We start from the raw sequence: 19,647 nt of genomic DNA, 5'->3' as shown, positions 1-19,647 counted from the left end.
GCCTGACACTGGCCACTGAATATGAGTTTGTCATCCACCCATACACCCAGGTCTTTTTCATTGACGGTTTTGCCCAGAGTTTTAGAATTAAGCACATAGTTATACATCTTATTACTTCTACCCAAGTGCATGACCTTACATTTATCCCCATTAAAGCTCATTTGCCATTTATCAGCCCAAGCTTCTAATTTACATAAATCTTCCTGTAATATAATATTGTACTCCTCTGTATTGATTATCCTGAAGAGTTTAGTGTCATCTGCAAAAATTGAAATTCTACTCTGTATGCCCCCTACAAGATCATTAATAAATATGTTAAAACTTCTGGTTTCAACTGTATAGCTTTCAGGACATAGATACCCGTAAGAATTTTGTTTCTTTTTTTGTCCCATTTTTATCCTCCAAACTGCATTTACATTGAAAAAGAACTTTAGAATCTTTCAGTAAAGATGCTGCAGATTTTCTGAGGAACATGCAAAATTCGCATTCATAGGGTGAAATAATATTTTCCGCTGTTCCAAAGACCATTAATATTGGTAGTGCATCATTCTGTGTAAACAGGACTTGCTCTACCGAGAATAATGGTAACTGAAGCTAGCCAAACTATCTACTATAAAATGGTCAGTGCGCATCGTTCACTGCTTTATGCCTTTGTAAAGAGGGTATTAAATAAACGCCCATAAGGAAAAGTTTACCATTTAGTGCTGTTGATCAATCCGTTTAAACAGACCCTAATGCTGGTTCTGCTCTGTACCAAGTTTATTTTAAACTTTCTATATTATTTAAATTGGGATAATTTAAATACTGCTGCACACTGCATGTCAAATAACAGTATCTGGATGAGAGTATTGCGAGAACTATTGACTCAGGCAGTATATGCTATGTAGCAGTTCAGCATGAAAATGCAATTTGTTGGAAATTAAAAGACGATCAGACGGTGACTGCACTTGCAAATTCTGATGCCTTCATATCTGACAATTAAAATCCTCATGGCCTAATCACTCAATTAAAACCTTAAGCCCTTTAAAGCTTTGAAAAAGCCAATTGTGATTGTTTTACAGAAAGACGATTTGAGTCACAGTTTATTAAAGCAACACTTCATAACAAGGGACCAATTAACTTTTAATTTCTTTCTCTCTTCTGTATCCTCTGTATCATGGAATGAGTAGAGATGACTTTGAGTAGTTCATGCACTGTAACATGCCTGCTCAAGAAAGACTTATATTTAATGCTTTGTTACCTTTTCTAATTGATACTATCAGACAGTAACAGAAAATAAAGGCCAATATAGCCTTTAGTTTGCAACATTTCAGAATTATAAAACATCTGGTTACATATATTTTATTATATTAAAAGACTTAGATATTTATTATGATTTGCATAATATGTGTTTGTTTTAAGAACCTTCAACTGTTTTACCATTGCTAAGCACTATGTGTGTTTTTTTTCTCACATCTCCACATGTGGCTGATATTTTTCTTCACCTGACTACTGGGAACTGTCATTAATGAATGTTGTTTTCACTGAACTTCCTATTTGGCCCTATAAGGATTGACTGGAAATTCCAACAGTGCTTGAATAATGTAACTTACTGTAGTCTTACATTCTTACAAACATTTATAATGAAAAATACGTGCCATTTTAGATTTGCCCACATATAAGAATATCCACAAAAAGGGCACTTATAACAGGCAATTTTTCCAAACCCAAACTCTTTCAGTCTCCTTTTCTCAGGATTGTTCCAGCATTAAGACAAATTAGCAAGTATGTTCTTGTGGTTCTATCAGAGAGAAAAACATGCCCAGCTACCCTGCATGTTTGGCTGGGCAATGTCAGTACACATACGCACACACAACGGCAGTATTCTAGTGCTTGCTCTGGGAAGTGAGCACAGTCAGTCAGAAGGGTGGGAAGGTCTGGAATATACAAATGTGGATGAGTAACTGTACACCAAACTCTTGTCCAATCCAAAGCGTATATACAGAAATCATGGGGCCCTATAGAAAAAGACTTATTAGGGCCACCCCAGAGAAAAAAGTTATAATATTCAGCAGGGCCAGAGAAGAACATATCTCTCAACTTTGAAACCCTTACAAATTATCTATCCTTCCATTGAATCCCCTAGATTCCCCGTTCATTGTCCCCATTAAGCATGATGCCAACAAAAATGCCTCCCAAAGACAGTATGATACTCCCACAGTGAATTCCACTCCAAACACAGTATAATGACATACTATACCACCCACACGTAAAGTATGGTTACCCAAACACAGTATGATGCCACAACCATGACCACCAGCACAGCCCTCGACACAATTTAATGGCTCCCACACAGCTATGCATACAATATAATGGTCCTTCCTACAGAATAATAGGCACAATATCCCTCCACACAGTACAATGGTCCAAACACAACCCTCAACACAGCATGATACAACAAACACTTCTACATGCAGACCCCTTGTGGATCCAAGCCATGAGACCTGAGTCATTTGTTCAGCCAGTTAGGATTTCACAAAGAAGTTATGGAAATACTATATATCCTAGCTGTACAGTGTATAAATATTCAAGATTCCCATAACAGCACAAGTGCCTGCCTGAGTCTTGAGTCATTCTAACGGGAAGGGAGATACATAGAACAGCCTCTAGCAGCTAGGTAGCAAAATAGCATTTAGTCTCTACGAGTAGCAGAATCCTGGTTGGATCCAGTGGCGCCAAAACCGCTGTCCTAGGACAGCCCAGAAAGGAGTTATGATATTTCATAGGTGTTGGGAGATTGATCTCCAAGCCTCCATAGGAGGGTACTTAGGTTCAGCCCAGAGGGCAGGAGTGGAGTTACCCAGAGGGTTAAATGCTTATGTGCAACGCATCCTATTGTTTTTTCTATGAGAGGTCGTGAGGACACATCTTGTGAAGAGAAGTCACACACAAAGGGGACCTCAAGCCTCCCATGTGGCAGCCCCTTAAGGCAAATAAATATATAATTTAACCTTAGGCTGCTCTTTTATCTCGATCTCCGAATCCACATGTCTGTTTCTTGGCCTAAATTCACTTGCTACTCGGGGCGGGATTCTTTCCCAATACAACTATGTTAACAGACAAGGCGTATATATCGAACTTGTGGCAGTCCTACCGGGCTGATGAGTTTCTATTTCACTGGTGTTAGTGAAAGGGACCTCTCAGCTTGTCAGGGTTGTGGGTGAGTGTGGTGCCATGTCAGTGACTTCACAGGCCACCTTTTCTTACTCTCCAAGCCTCCCTGGGCCCCTGTGGACAGTGGGGTGTCTGTGTAAGGGTATGTGCACACGTCCGAAATTCTTGCAGAAATTTCCTGAAGAAAACCGGAAATTTTCTGCAAGAAATCCGCATTTTTTTTTTGGCGTTTTTTTTCCGTTTTTTTCGCGGTTTTTTTAGCATTCTGCAAGCGTAATTAGCTTGCAGAATGCTAAAGTTTTCCAAGCGATCTGGAAAACTGACTGACAGGTTGGTCACACTTGTCAAACATAGCGTTTGACAAGTGTGACCATCTTTTTACTATAGATGCTGCCTATGCAGCATCTATAGTAAAAGATAGAATGTTTAAAAATAATAAAAAAAAAAAAAAAAAATGGTTATACTCCCCTGCAGGCGTCCGTTCCTATAGATGCCGGAGTGGTTCAGGACCTTCCATGATGTCGCGGTCACGTGAGCGGTCACATGACCGGTCTCGACCAATCACAAGACCGCGACGTCATCGCAGGTCCTTCACCGCACACCAGCTATAGAAACTGAAGCGGCAGCATGCAGCGGAGAGGCAGGAGGACATCGAAGGTGAGTATATGACTATTTTTTATTTTAATTCTTTTTTTTTGACCAATTATATGGTGCCCAGTCCGTGGAGGAGAGTCTCCTCTCCTCCACCCTGGGTACCAACTGCACATAATCTGCTTACTTCCCGCATGGTGTGCAGAGCCCCGTGCGGGAAGTAAGCAGATCAATGCACTCCTAGGTGTGCGGAATCCCCTGCAATTCTGTATTTTAATGAACATGTTGCTTTTTTTTCCGCGATGCGATTTTTTCACGGAAAAAAAGGCAACATTTGCACAAAAAATGCGGAATACACTGAAAATAATGGGAGGCATATGTTAGCTTTTTTTCGCATTTTTATCACGTTTTTATAGCGAAAAAACGCGAAAAATACTGAACGTGTGCACATGGCCTAAAACTGTGCCAAGCTGACCTTACTTGTCCCCAGGGGTACAGAATATCATGTTGATACAAGTGGGGAGACCTTACCATGTGATTCCGCTGACTAAATATTGACATCAGGCTGGGTGGCATCGTGTGGATCCTTCATGTTTCATGACAAGTGATGGCAGCGTGATAAGATTGAGATAATAGTGTGTGTGAGTTTGTGACACAGACTTCCAGATGCTAATGACTACCAGCAGTAGCTTTTTCAGCATTAAACAATCTGAGTGCAAATACTGTAAGGTGTGTGGGTGCATCAGGTTGCAGATAGGGTTGAGCGACTTTTATTTTTATAGGATCGGGTCGGGTTTCACGAAACCCGACTTTCTCAAAGGTCGGGTCGATTGAAATCGGCCGATCCTATAAAAAAGTCGGGGTCGGGGTCGGCCGAAACACGCAACCCAATGCAGTGCAATGGGATACTATGGTTCCCAGGGTCTGAAGGAGAGGAAACTCTCCTTCAGGCCCTGGGATCCATATTAATGTGTAAAATAAAGAATCAAAATAAAAAATATTGATATACTCACCCTCGGACGCGCCCTGGTACTAACCGGCAGCCTTCCTTCCTAAGAATGAGCGCGTGAATTTGATTCTTTATTTTACACATTAATATGGATCCCAGGGCCTGAAGGAGAGTTTCCTCTACTTCAGACCCTGGGAACCATAGTATCCCATTGCACTGCATTGGGTTTCGTGTTTCGGCCGACCCCGACTTTTTTATAGGATCGGCCGATTTCACTCGACCCAACTTTTGAGAAAGTCGGGTTTCGTGAAACCCGATCCTATAAAAATAAAAGTCGCTTAACCCTACCTGCGATGCTGGGTAGGCGGGGGGGCATGAAAGCCAGAGTCCAAGAAGGTGGATGCTAAGAAACAGGTGATGTCATTCTCGGGCACAGCCTGGTACTATAAGAGTTTTGTTCCTCACTAAAGAAGCCTGGCGAAGCCCCTGAGTACCTCACCGTGAGGAAGCTGCCCTCCACAGTCAATTCAACCAATGATTGTGAGATGGCCTTCAAAGCGCTGAAGACCACTCTTTACAGCTTCCCAATACTACAGGCAGCTGACTTTACCCAGTCATTTGTAGTGCAGACTGACGAAAGTGACTTTGGCCTTGGTGCTGTGCTTAGCCAGATTGACACTACGGGCCATAAACACCCCGTTTTGTACCTGAGCTGGAAGCTCCTGCTGAGGGAGGTGGCTTACTTCATGATGGAGAACGAATGTCTGACAATTGTGTAGGCCCTGCAGCGTCTGCATCCATACTTGTACAGACACCAATTCACCATGGAAACGGACCACAACCCCCTGATCTGGTTACACACCGTATCCGGAACTAATTAAAGGTTGCTATGCTGGAGCTGTGCCCTCCAACAATACCGCTTTGCCATTCACCACAAGAAGGGCCATGACCATTGTAATGCCGACAGGTTATCCCGCTGAGGGGAGGTTGCGGACGGGCGAGCGGGAGAACACCTGAAAGTGATTCCCCCAAGAGCCCTCTAATGGAACAAGGTGTGAAGAATATTGGAGATATAATTCCATGTCACTCATCTGTTTCCTATTGGACATGGATTCAAATAAAGCCCCTTCGTCACTTGCAGTGGTAACATGACACCTGGACAGCTTAAAACAAAGGTTGCACACCCCCACCAGCTAGATGGTATGCAAACTTCCACAGGAAGACCCCCTGGATCTAAGCCATGTAGCCTGAGACATTTGTTCAGCCAGCTAGGATTTCATAAAGGAGTTATGGAAATACTATATGCCTTAAGACTGACTGTGAGCGCTGGCCGGCCGTAAAGCACAGCACAGCGGTGACGTCACCACTGTGCTCTGCTTTTACTTTATGGCTGGCTGGCGCTCACAGTCAGTGCGGGAAGCAGACGGCCAGGGACCTGATGGACATCAGAAGGTGAGTATTTACTGTTTTTTTTTACATTTACAATGGTAACCAGGGTAAACATCGGGTTACTAAGCGCGGCCCTGCGCTTAGTAACCCGATGTTTACCCTGGTTACCCGGGGACTTCGGCATCGTTGGTCGCTGGAGAGCTGTCTGTGTGACAGCTCTCCAGCGACCACACAGCGATGCTGCAGCGATCGTCATCGTTGTCGATATTGCTGCAGCGTCGCTTAATGTGACGGTACCATTAGCTGTACATTCTGTATATTTCTGAGATTCCCCAGAACAGGGCAATCGCCTGCCTGGTACTCAAATTATTCTAAGACACACATGAAGGGAGATACATAGAACAGCCACAAGCAGCTAGGATGCAAAATTGTGTTTAGTCTCTCTGAGTAGCAGGGGCTTGGTCGTATCCGATGGTGCCAAAACCTCTGCTCTAGAACAGCCCAGAAAAGAGTTATGATCTTTCATAGATTTTGGGAGATTTATCTCCCAACCTCCAGGGGAGGGGATTAAGGTTCAACCCAGAGGGCAGGAGTGGAGTGACCCAGAGTATTAAATGCTTATGGTCAGCATATTCTATTGATTTTTCTCTGGGAGGTTGCGAGGACACATTGTGTGAGAAGTAGCACACAAAGGAGACCACAAGCATCCCATGTGACACCCCTCCCTTGCAAGCCAGGGCTTTCATCTAACTGGCAACTAACTATATGTTCTGCTTATACCATTCATCCTACCACTATTGTATTTCCATATCTTACCATTATTTACAGTGGGTACGGGAAGTATTCGGACCCCTTTACATTTTTCACTCTTTGTTTCATTGCAGCCATTTGGTAAATTCAAAAAGTGAATTGTTTCTCTCATTAATGTACACTCTGCACCCCAAATTTAATAAAAAAGAAAAACTGAAATATCACATGATCATAAGTATTCAGACACTTTGCATAGACACTCATATTTAAGTCACATGCAGAATTGTGGCAAGGCACAGATCTGGCCAAGGTTACAACAGAATTTCTGCAGTATTCAAGGTTCCTAAGAGCACAGTGGCCTCCATAAACCTTAAATGGAAGAAGTTTAGGACCACCAGAAGTTTACCTAGACCTGGCTGTCCAGCCAAACTGAGCAATCATGGGATAAGAGCCTTGGTGAGAGAGGTAAAGAAGAACCCTAACGTCACTGTGGCTGAGCTCCAGAGATGCAGTAGGGAGATAGTAGAAAAATCTACAAAGTCAACTATCACTGCAGCCCTCCACCAGTCGGACCTTTATGGCAGTGTGGCCTGATGGAAGCCTCTCCTCAGTGCAATCAAATAAATGAGGCAGCACTCTGTAGTGCCAATACTTGCAAACATGAAATAAGAAAATTGAATTGCATTACTGCACTAGAAATATGAGAAATCGAGAAAGCTTAGCGCATAAATAGGCCAATTCATGTGTACCTGGTAGCCACGATAAGGCATTTCTCATTTACCAGGACCTAGCAATACCTTTCTTCTCTTAGAATAAAGTCTTCATCTGTATGGGAGCATGAATCCTCTGTTAAACTAAAATTTATATCTATGTGAAGGGGTAGTTGTCCTGCTGTGATTAAAAAGACCTGTGGCTAAAAGGCGGAGTGTTCAGTCAGAATGCTAATGAATACAAATTTAAAAAACTGACCGTCACAGCCAAACATAGACTAAGTGTGAAAAGGTGCTGAACCTAGAGTCACCAACTCACATACAATCAAATAAATAAGGCAGCACTGAATACGGCCAAGTACAGAGATATCTTGGATGAAAACCTCTTCCAGAGTGCTCTGGACCTCAGACTTGGCAGAAGGTTCACCTTCCAACAAGACAATGATCCTAAGCACACAGTTAAAATAACAAAGCAGTGCCTTCAGAACAACTCTGTGACCATTCTTGACTGACCCAGCCAGAGTCCTGACCTAAACCCAATTGAGCATCTCTGGAGAGACCTGAAAATGGCTGTCCACCAACATTGATCATCCAACCTGACAGAACTGGAGAGGGTCTGCAAGGAAGAATGGCAGAGTATCCCCAAATCCAGGTGTGAAAAACTGGTTGCATCATTCCCAAGAAGACTCATGACTGTGCTAGCTCATAAGGGTGCTTCTACTCAATACTGAACAAATGGTCTGACCATGTGATATTTCAGTTTTTCTTTTTAATAAATTTGCAAAAATTACTACATTTCTGTTATTTTTCAGTCAAGATGAGGTGCAGAGTGTACATTAATGAAAAAAATGAACTTTTTTGAATATACCAAATGGCTGCAATGAAACAAGGAGTGAAAAATGTAAAGGGGTTTGAATACTTTCCGTACCCACTGTATGTATAACCATTGTGCATATATAGTATATTGTCTAGTGTGCATTTAAGGTGATTAAATATACAATTTAAACTTGGGCAGTTTTATTTCTATCCATGAATCCACACATCCTTTTCTCTGCCTAATTTCACATGCTACTTGGGGCGGGTTTCTGGCCCGATATAACCCTGCTAATGGACCAGGCATATATATCGAATGAGGAACTGGTGGCAGTCCTACCAGACTGAAAAGGCTCTTTTTCACTGGTGCTAGTAAAAGGGGTCTCTCAGCCTATCAGGGTTGTGGGTGAGTAAAACTGTGGCAAGCTGACCTTACTTGTCCCCAGGATGCTCTGAATGTAACATTGGTACTACTGGGGAGACCTTACCACATGATCCCACTGAGGTAATAGTGACGTCAGGCTTTGTGGCGTGGTGTGGATCCTTCAGATTTATCACAGTTATAGGGTGTTTAAGTCTCCTAAAACACTATATAGCACACTGAAAATGCATTTTGTAGGTGACGGACTCCTTTTAAATATGCAGGAGGTCACAGCTGAGTAAACATAGGATTATCCTGGCATGTATCCTCAAGTCTCCTAGATCATCTCAGAGAGCATGAAAAAATGAGTAAGGATAGGACTCACTACAGGCACAAAAAAGAGAAAAGAGTGTGTTAAAAGAAAGTACAGTATGCACTAAAATAGCTGGAAGTGGGATAAGCAAGCACTTATGTGATATGACATGCTAGAACTTACATAGGGCCACTGAGGAGCATTTAAGTGCCAGCCATAGCTGCAATCAAGTAGCGGTTGTCCTGAATAGCGGAGACCAGCCTACCTGCACAAAAGATTGCCTCAATAAGTAGGGTGAGGATATCCAGAGCAGTTAGACATATTCAATTGAATTGAATAAGAGGTGAGCTGCAGTTCTTGACTGCAGAGACCCGTGTGTCGTAAACCGTGCCTTCCCCCATCCCACCACTCCGTAATAAAAGATACCAAGAAACCTGGATGGGTTGAACAGGTCGGTCACAGTTTATTTTGCAAAGTAGAGAAGGGCAATTACATTTCGCGACGGACTCATTGCTGAAGGCCCCAGCCGACGACCGCTGGGCCAGCAAGCCGATGAGAGGTTACGAACCTTTGCCCCCCTCTACCTACCGCTGTGACGTATATAAAAAGAACGTCAATTTTTTTTTTTTTTTTTTTTTTTTTTAAATAATTTAAAACATTTTAACAATAATAGCACAGTACATTCAGCCCTTTATAAGGGAGGGAGGGAGGGACAACAGCTTCCGAGGGTCAGCCGGGGAGAAAGAGGGAGAATCCGGGCCCGGCACTAGAATTTAACCCCTGAGGGTGTGGCCAGACTTCCCTCCTCTCCCCGGTTGGTCCGCTGGGCGTCCCAATCATGACATCACCTGGGAAAGTAGTGGGAGGGGGGAATTGGGCACTGCACAGTTTTCCCCTCTAGCTATCCCTTAAGGGCTCCGCAGTCAGAGGCACGTTCCTTATACAGTACCATGCCTACCAGACTGCAGAGACCCGTGTGTCGTAAACCGTGCCTTCCCCCATCCCACCACTCCGTAATAAAAGATACCAAGAAACCTGGATGGGTTGAACAGGTCGGTCACAGTTTATTTTGCAAAGTAGAGAAGGGCAATTACATTTCGCGACAGACTCATTGCTGAAGGCCCCAGCCGACGACCGCTGGGCCAGCAAGCCGATGAGAGGTTACGAACCTTTGCCCCCCTCTACCTACCGCCACGGAGGATCATGTGTATGACCTACACAGGACTCCGACCCCCCACACAACCTCGTTAGAGCCTGTTCAACACCATCCCGTAAACCCTCCAAAAATATGTCGAGCCCGACGTCCGTGAGGTGGATGCCATCCGGTCTTAGTGAAGCTACATTGTTCCCATCTAGCTCTTGGTGGCGAACCACAATGCCGTAATTTTCCCTCACCAACTTCGACGTCTTTGTGTTAATCCTTCTTCTTGAGTTTTCGATGGCTTTCACGTCCTTGGCTCCGTGCCAAACCGCTCGAGGTATTATCTCGGACCACACCACCACCATATCCGGTAATAAACCAACAAACCATTCGACATCTGTTGATCTTACTGTGTACAGCTTGGCCCCTTTTCGTTTGCCCAAATCATTGCCTCCGGCATGTAGCACCAGCACCACCGGTCCCTTGGCTCTCTTGGCGATGTCGACCATCTCCAGGAAGATCTGACGCCACCGGAGCCCTTTGATGCCTCTCCAGCTGACTTCCAGCTTCGGGAAGCCAACATTTGTTCCGCCCGGCCGCAGTTTGGCTCTTTCGTACGCCCAGTAGACAAAAGAATGCCCCACTACCCAAACTGTGGGCTTAAAGCTGCCTGTAAGAGACAAAAGTGTTAAAGCAGGTCTGGTCTTATGTATCTGGCAAAGCATGCGGATTTCCAGCGGCCCATTCTCTGCACCTCGACTTCCGATACCCCCGCTCTAGTTGCTTCGGTAGCTGCCCCTATTCGGAAGGAATGTGTCTCATATTCTCTCGGAGCCACGCCGACTGCCTCTAGGCACTGTCTAAAATCGCTTGAAATTGATATTTTGTAAGAGGGAACCCGTTGGTGTGTGAAAGAAAAATTCTACCCGAATGTCTTACTACCGCATAGCGTTTAACTATTTTTACAGGGCATATAGGGCCGTCTGACGCCTTGCCCAATACCCATGTCCCCTTCCCGGTGGGGTCGCATTTGGATCTCCGTACTCTAATGCGCAGAGCTTTGCTGCATATGACGAGGTCTTTGTTGATTAAACCGCCTACTGATGCTGTTTTAGACTGCGGCACTAATTCACTGATGCGAAGCGCCCCGAAGAAGGCGATTGCGTACGCCGCAGATATCAGCGTTGCCTCGTATTGTGACTTGCACACTGATGAAGATATTGCAATTATGTCGTGCAGTAGCCGTAAGGAAACTGGGCGATGGCATTCCTGGCTAGGTTGAAGCCTTCTCCAGCCTTTAACGGCTTGTTTGATGAAAAATATTTGTTTACGTCCACCCACCCCAGCAGCTGAACGAATGAGGCTATTCCCGATAGATGACGTTGCGCTAATGTCCCTGACGCACCTCTCCGCCCGAGCCGTTGTAAGAGTTCTACTGAGACGTCGCATCTCGCCCGGTCGCACCTATCGACTGGTCTTCCTTGCGTTAGCGAGCACCACTCCTCCCACGCCTTACCGTAAACCTGCCAAGTCGCCGGTGTCACTGAAGCACGGATCAAGGGCATCAGTGATTGGCCACCATGTCCCAGAGGGAAGGAGGACATCGTAGGCCCGACGTTTGCTCCCTGGAGAGTTTGAATGCCTGCCAATCGGAAGATAACAAAGTTAAACAATTCTTTCATCTACAGTCGCCGTAAATGTAGCCCGGCACCAGATGTTGTGTTTCAGGCATAGTAGTGCTAGGCGTCGCAACAGCGCGAGTGCTGGCTGAGAAGAAGAGGGCATGCTGTTTAGGGCTTTTGCTGTTCTCAGCTGTTTGGTTAGAAATCTGATGTTCGTATTTTCCAATTGGGCCCCCATAGCTCGACTGATGTTACTATTGCCAAAATTTCTACCAGTGCTGGGTCACGGCCCCATGCGGCCGTGGTCCTTAGTTCAGGCCATTGGCCTTTTCACCACTGGTCCTTGTAGATTGCCGCGAAACCATCTGTAATATTTCCACCGACCATTAGGCCTAAATCTTTGTTTGGCGTCTCCCGCGCCATAATGCATATATGCCCCGCGCCATAAACTTGTAGGACTTCCGGAATGTCCTCCAGACCAGCAAGTCTGCCTTCAGGGAGCGGTTGAGTCTAATTTCTAGTATGTTGAAGAAACCGTATGTAAAGCTGGGGTTTAATTAATGATTGGTATGTCAAGCCCATCAATAATCTCATTTACTGTCCTCTGAGCACATTCCCCGGGACCTGTATTCATTGCCCGCATTATGAAACCATATTTCACCCGTTCTTAAAGTCCACCTCAGGGACCCTTGTTCCACCGTCCGCTGAGCCCCAGACCATTGAGTTCGCCAAATGAAAAACACTCACCGCTATCTGATTCTGGCAGAGTGACTCCCATTGATGGAGGAACTCCTGCTCCAGTGTAGTTTATTCTCATTTGCCAGTAAAAGCCTCGTTCGGCATTGATTTATCATTGATTCGTCATAGTCATAGTAACCGCCTTTTTCGGCATCGATTCAAGTAACCACCTTTTCGGCATTAATTCATTATTGATCATACCATGCACATCGATTGTGTGCTCCGACTCCTGTGTAGCTCATTTGTAAACCCTTCAGTTGAAGGATGAAAAACCGGCTCTTGTATGTTGGACTGGCTGGTAGCCCCGGGTGAAGACTCACTCAGGCTGTCAGTCAGCGATGGAGCACACAATGATTTTAATGGGCCCGCCATCGAGCCTAGTTCTACTTTTGTAAAATCTTGGGGAATTCGCGTGCTGATTTTAACTTGGGACTGGGTTCGAAGGGGATATAGAAGCCGTATTTAAAGCAGAAATGTGGCTGTTGCGCCGCTTTTTATTGGGATAACGGTTTAGCCATGGGCCCATTGCGGTTATGTTCACCGGGGTGAAAACCTCGCAGGCGCTCTGTTTGCTTGGCGGGTACACCTGGATGCAGGGTGTCCACCTCCGCAGGAGGAGCATTCGTGTCTATATTTACAGGACCCTTGGCAACGGCAGTATCCATCGTTAAACAGTAAGCAGGCCCCAGGTCCGCGTACGACCCCTGTATTCTGGCCTGCTGCTGTTGAGCGATAAGTGGTCGCTGCCGAAAAGGGGGGCTGTTTTTGGGACAGCATCAGTCGTAGCCAAACGTCCGTCGCTTTTACCCCCCAGCCCAAATCAGGCTGCATGGCCAACCGCCTGCGGAACTCCTCGTCGTACCGTTTCCATGCAGACCCGCTATGACTTTTATATGAATTATAGATTAGGTCTTGGTAAATAAATAATTCAGAACAGCGCTCTGGGTGCTTTTGGCCCATGATGCAGCCGAGAACCGCGAAGGCCTGGAGCCAGTTATTCATCGTTTGAGCTATTTTTGGTTTGCTCCTATCTTGAAACCGCTCGCCTATTCTCCTTTCCTTGTCCACGGACTATAATAGTGTGTGTGAGTTTGTGACACAGACTTCCAGATGCTAATGACTACCAGCAGTAGCTTTTTCAGCATTAAACAATCTGAGTGCAAATACTGTAAGGTGTGTGGGTGCATCAGGTTGCAGATAGGGTTGAGCGACTTTTATTTTTATAGGATCGGGTCGGGTTTCACAAAACCCGACTTTCTCAAAGGTCGGGTCGATTGAAATCGGCCGATCCTATAAAAAAATAAAGAATCAAAATAAAAAATATTGATATACTCACCCTCGGACGCGCCCTGGTACTAACCGGCAGCCTTCCTTCCTAAGAATGAGCGCGTGAATTTGATTCTTTATTTTACACATTAATATGGATCCCAGGGCCTGAAGGAGAGTTTCCTCTACTTCAGACCCTGGGAACCATAGTATCCCATTGCACTGCATTGGGTTTCGTGTTTCGGCCGACCCCGACTTTTTTATAGGATCGGCCGATTTCACTCGACCCAACTTTTGAGAAAGTCGGGTTTCGTGAAACCCGATCCTATAAAAATAAAAGTCGCTCAACCCTACCTGCGATGCTGGGTAGGCGGGGGGGCATGAAAGCCAGAGTCCAAGAAGGTGGATGCTAAGAAACAGGTGATGTCATTCTCGGGCACAGCCTGGTACTATAAGAGTTTTGTTCCTCACTAAAGAAGCCTGGCGAAGCCCCTGAGTACCTCACCGTGAGGAAGCTGCCCTCCACAGTCAATTCAACCAATGATTGTGAGATGGCCTTCAAAGCGCTGAAGACCACTCTTTACAGCTTCCCAATACTACAGGCAGCTGACTTTACCCAGTCATTTGTAGTGCAGACTGACGAAAGTGACTTTGGCCTTGGTGCTGTGCTTAGCCAGATTGACACTACGGGCCATAAACACCCCGTTTTGTACCTGAGCTGGAAGCTCCTGCTGAGGGAGGTGGCTTACTTCATGATGGAGAACGAATGTCTGACAATTGTGTAGGCCCTGCAGCGTCTGCATCCATACTTGTACAGACACCAATTCACCATGGAAACGGACCACAACTCCCTGATCTGGTTACACACCGTATCCGGAACTAATTAAAGGTTGCTATGCTGGAGCTGTGCCCTCCAACAATACCGCTTTGCCATTCACCACAAGAAGGGCCATGACCATTGTAATGCCGACAGGTTATCCCGCTGAGGGGAGGTTGCGGACGGGCGAGCGGGAGAACACCTGAAAGTGATTCCCCCAAGAGCCCTCTAATGGAACAAGGTGTGAAGAATATTGGAGATATAATTCCATGTCACTCATCTGTTTCCTATTGGACATGGATTCAAATAAAGCCCCTTCGTCACTTGCAGTGGTAACATGACACCTGGACAGCTTAAAACAAAGGTTGCACACCCCCACCAGCTAGATGGTATGCAAACTTCCACAGGAAGACCCCCTGGATCTAAGCCATGTAGCCTGAGACATTTGTTCAGCCAGCTAGGATTTCATAAAGGAGTTATGGAAATACTATATGCCTTAAGACTGACTGATAGCGCCGGCCGGCCGTAAAGCACAGCACAGCGGTGACGTCACCACTGTGCTCTGCTTTTACTTTATGGCCGGCTGGCGCTCACAGTCAGTGCGGGAAGCAGACGGCCAGGGACCTGACGGACATCAGAAGGTGAGTATGTACTGTTTTTTTTTTACATTTACAATGGTAACCAGGGTAAACATCGGGTTACTAAGCGCGGCCCTGCGCTTAGTAACCCGATGTTTACCCTGGTTACCCGGGGACTTCGGCATCGTTGGTCGCTGGAGAGCTGTCTGTGTGACAGCTCTCCAGCGACCACACAGCGATGCTGCAGTGATCGTCATCGTTGTCGATATTGCTGCAGCGTCGCTTAATGTGACGGTACTATTAGCTGTACATTCTGTATATTTCTGAGATTCCCCAGAACAGGGCAATCGCCTGCCTGGTACTCAAATTATTCTAAGACACACATGAAGGGAGATACATAGAACAGCCACAAGCAGCTAGGATGCAAAATTGTGTTTAGTCTCTCTGAGTAGCAGGGGCTTGGTCGTATCCGATGGTGCCAAAACCTCTGCTCTAGAACAGCCCAGAAAAGAGTTATGATCTTTCATAGATTTTGGGAGATTTATCTCCCAACCTCCAGGGGAGGGGATTAAGGTTCAACCCAGAGGGCAGGAGTGGAGTGACCCAGAGTATTAAATGCTTATGGTCAGCATATTCTATTGATTTTTCTCTGGGAGGTTGCGAGGACACATTGTGTGAGAAGTAGCACACAAAGGAGACCACAAGCATCCCATGTGACACCCCTCCCTTGCAAGCCAGGGCTTTCATCTAACTGGCAACTAACTATATGTTCTGCTTATACCATTTATCCTACCACTATTGTATTTCCATATCTTACCATTATTTACAGTGGGTACGGGAAGTATTCGGACCCCTTTACATTTTTCACTCTTTGTTTCATTGCAGCCATTTGGTAAATTCAAAAAGTGAATTGTTTCTCTCATTAATGTACACTCTGCACCCCAAATTTAATAAAAAAGAAAAACTGAAATATCACATGATCATAAGTATTCAGACACTTTGCATAGACACTCATATTTAAGTCACATGCAGAATTGTGGCAAGGCACAGATCTGGCCAAGGTTACAACAGAATTTCTGCAGTATTCAAGGTTCCTAAGAGCACAGTGGCCTCCATAAACCTTAAATGGAAGAAGTTTAGGACCACCAGAAGTTTACCTAGACCTGGCTGTCCAGCCAAACTGAGCAATCATGGGATAAGAGCCTTGGTGAGAGAGGTAAAGAAGAACCCTAACGTCACTGTGGCTGAGCTCCAGAGATGCAGTAGGGAGATAGTAGAAAAATCTACAAAGTCAACTATCACTGCAGCCCTCCACCAGTCGGACCTTTATGGCAGTGTGGCCTGATGGAAGCCTCTCCTCAGTGCAATCAAATAAATGAGGCAGCACTCTGTAGTGCCAATACTTGCAAACATGAAATAAGAAAATTGAATTGCATTACTGCACTAGAAATATGAGAAATCGAGAAAGCTTAGCGCATAAATAGGCCAATTCATGTGTACCTGGTAGCCACGATAAGGCATTTCTCATTTACCAGGACCTAGCAATACCTTTCTTCTCTTAGAATAAAGTCTTCATCTGTATGGGAGCATGAATCCTCTGTTAAACTAAAATTTATATCTATGTGAAGGGGTAGTTGTCCTGCTGTGATTAAAAAGACCTGTGGCTAAAAGGCGGAGTGTTCAGTCAGAATGCTAATGAATACAAATTTAAAAAACTGACTGTCACAGCCAAACATAGACTAAGTGTGAAAAGGTGCTGAACCTAGAGTCACCAACTCACATACAATCAAATAAATAAGGCAGCACTGAATACGGCCAAGTACAGAGATATCTTGGATGAAAACCTCTTCCAGAGTGCTCTGGACCTCAGACTTGGCAGAAGGTTCACCTTCCAACAAGACAATGATCCTAAGCACACAGTTAAAATAACAAAGCAGTGCCTTCAGAACAACTCTGTGACCATTCTTGACTGACCCAGCCAGAGTCCTGACCTAAACCCAATTGAGCATCTCTGGAGAGACCTGAAAATGGCTGTCCACCAACATTGATCATCCAACCTGACAGAACTGGAGAGGGTCTGCAAGGAAGAATGGCAGAGTATCCCCAAATCCAGGTGTGAAAAACTGGTTGCATCATTCCCAAGAAGACTCATGACTGTGCTAGCTCATAAGGGTGCTTCTACTCAATACTGAACAAATGGTCTGACCATGTGATATTTCAGTTTTTCTTTTTAATAAATTTGCAAAAATTACTACATTTCTGTTATTTTTCAGTCAAGATGAGGTGCAGAGTGTACATTAATGAAAAAAAACTTTTTTGAATATACCAAATGGCTGCAATGAAACAAGGAGTGAAAAATGTAAAGGGGTTTGAATACTTTCCGTACCCACTGTATGTATAACCATTGTGCATATATAGCATATTGTCTAGTGTGCATTTAAGGTGATTAAATATACAATTTAAACTTGGGCAGTTTTATTTCTATCCATGAATCCACACATCCTTTTCTCTGCCTAATTTCACATGCTACTTGGGGCGGGTTTCTGGCCCGATATAACCCTGCTAATGGACCAGGCATATATATCGAATGAGGAACTGGTGGCAGTCCTACCAGACTGAAAAGGCTCTTTTTCACTGGTGCTAGTAAAAGGGGTCTCTCAGCCTATCAGGGTTGTGGGTGAGTAAAACTGTGGCAAGCTGACCTTACTTGTCCCCAGGATGCTCTGAATGTAACATTGGTACTACTGGGGAGACCTTACCACATGATCCCACTGAGGTAATAGTGACGTCAGGCTTTGTGGCGTGGTGTGGATCCTTCAGATTTATCACAGTTATAGGGTGTTTAAGTCTCCTAAAACACTATATAGCACACTGAAAATGCATTTTGTAGGTGACGGACTCCTTTTAAATATGCAGGAGGTCACAGCTGAGTAAACATAGGATTATCCTGGCATGTATCCTCAAGTCTCCTAGATCATCTCAGAGAGCATGAAAAAATGAGTAAGGATAGGACTCACTACAGGCACAAAAAAGAGAAAAGAGTGTGTTAAAAGAAAGTACAGTATGCACTAAAATAGCTGGAAGTGGGATAAGCAAGCACTTATGTGATATGACATGCTAGAACTTACATAGGGCCACTGAGGAGCATTTAAGTGCCAGCCATAGCTGCAATCAAGTAGCGGTTGTCCTGAATAGCGGAGACCAGCCTACCTGCACAAAAGATTGCCTCAATAAGTAGGGTGAGGATATCCAGAGCAGTTAGACATATTCAATTGAATTGAATAAGAGGTGAGCTGCAGTTCTTGACTGCAGAGACCCGTGTGTCGTAAACCGTGCCTTCCCCCATCCCACCACTCCGTAATAAAAGATACCAAGAAACCTGGATGGGTTGAACAGGTCGGTCACAGTTTATTTTGCAAAGTAGAGAAGGGCAATTACATTTCGCAACGGACTCATTGCTGAAGGCCCCAGCCGACGACTGCTGGGCCAGCAAGCCGATGAGAGGTTACGAACCTTTGCCCCCCTCTACCTACCGCTGTGACGTATATAAAAAGAACGTCAATTTTTTTTTTTTTAAATAATTTAAAACATTTTAACAATAATAGCACAGTACATTCAGCCCTTTATAAGGGAGGGAGGGTGGGACAACAGCTTCCGAGGGTCAGCCGGGGAGAAAGAGGGAGAATCCGGGCCCGGCACTAGAATTTAACCCCTGAGGGTGTGGCCAGACTTCCCTCCTCTCCCCGGTTGGTCCGCTGGGCGTCCCAATCATGACATCACCTGGGAAAGTAGTGGGAGGGGGGAATTGGGCACTGCACAGTTTTCCCCTCTAGCTATCCCTTAAGGGCTCCGCAGTCAGAGGCACGTTCCTTATACAGTACCGTGCCTACCAGACTGCAGAGACCCGTGTGTCGTAAACCGTGCCTTCCCCCATCCCACCACTCCGTAATAAAAGATACCAAGAAACCTGGATGGGTTGAACAGGTCGGTCACAGTTTATTTTGCAAGGTAGAGAAGGGCAATTACATTTCGCGACGGACTCATTGCTGAAGGCCCCAGCCGACGACCGCTGGGCCAGCAAGCCGATGAGAGGTTACGAACCTTTGCCCCCCTCTACCTACCGCCACGGAGGATCATGTGTATGACCTACACAGGACTCCGACCCCCCACACAACCTCGTTAGAGCCTGTTCAACACCATCCCGTAAACCCTCCAAAAATATGTCGAGCCCGACGTCCGTGAGGTGGATGCCATCCGGTCTTAGTGAAGCTACATTGTTCCCATCTAGCTCTTGGTGGCGAACCACAATGCCGTAATTTTCCCTCACCAACTTCGACGTCTTTGTGTTAATCCTTCTTCTTGAGTTTTCGATGGCTTTCACGTCCTTGGCTCCGTGCCAAACCGCTCGAGGTATTATCTCGGACCACACCACCACCATATCCGGTAATAAACCAAC

Source organism: Ranitomeya variabilis, chromosome 3, assembly GCF_051348905.1.
Source record: "Ranitomeya variabilis isolate aRanVar5 chromosome 3, aRanVar5.hap1, whole genome shotgun sequence".
Lineage (NCBI taxonomy): Eukaryota > Metazoa > Chordata > Amphibia > Anura > Dendrobatidae > Ranitomeya > Ranitomeya variabilis.
The sequence above is the reverse complement of the archived record's forward strand: the minus strand, read 5'-3'. Positions refer to the sequence as shown.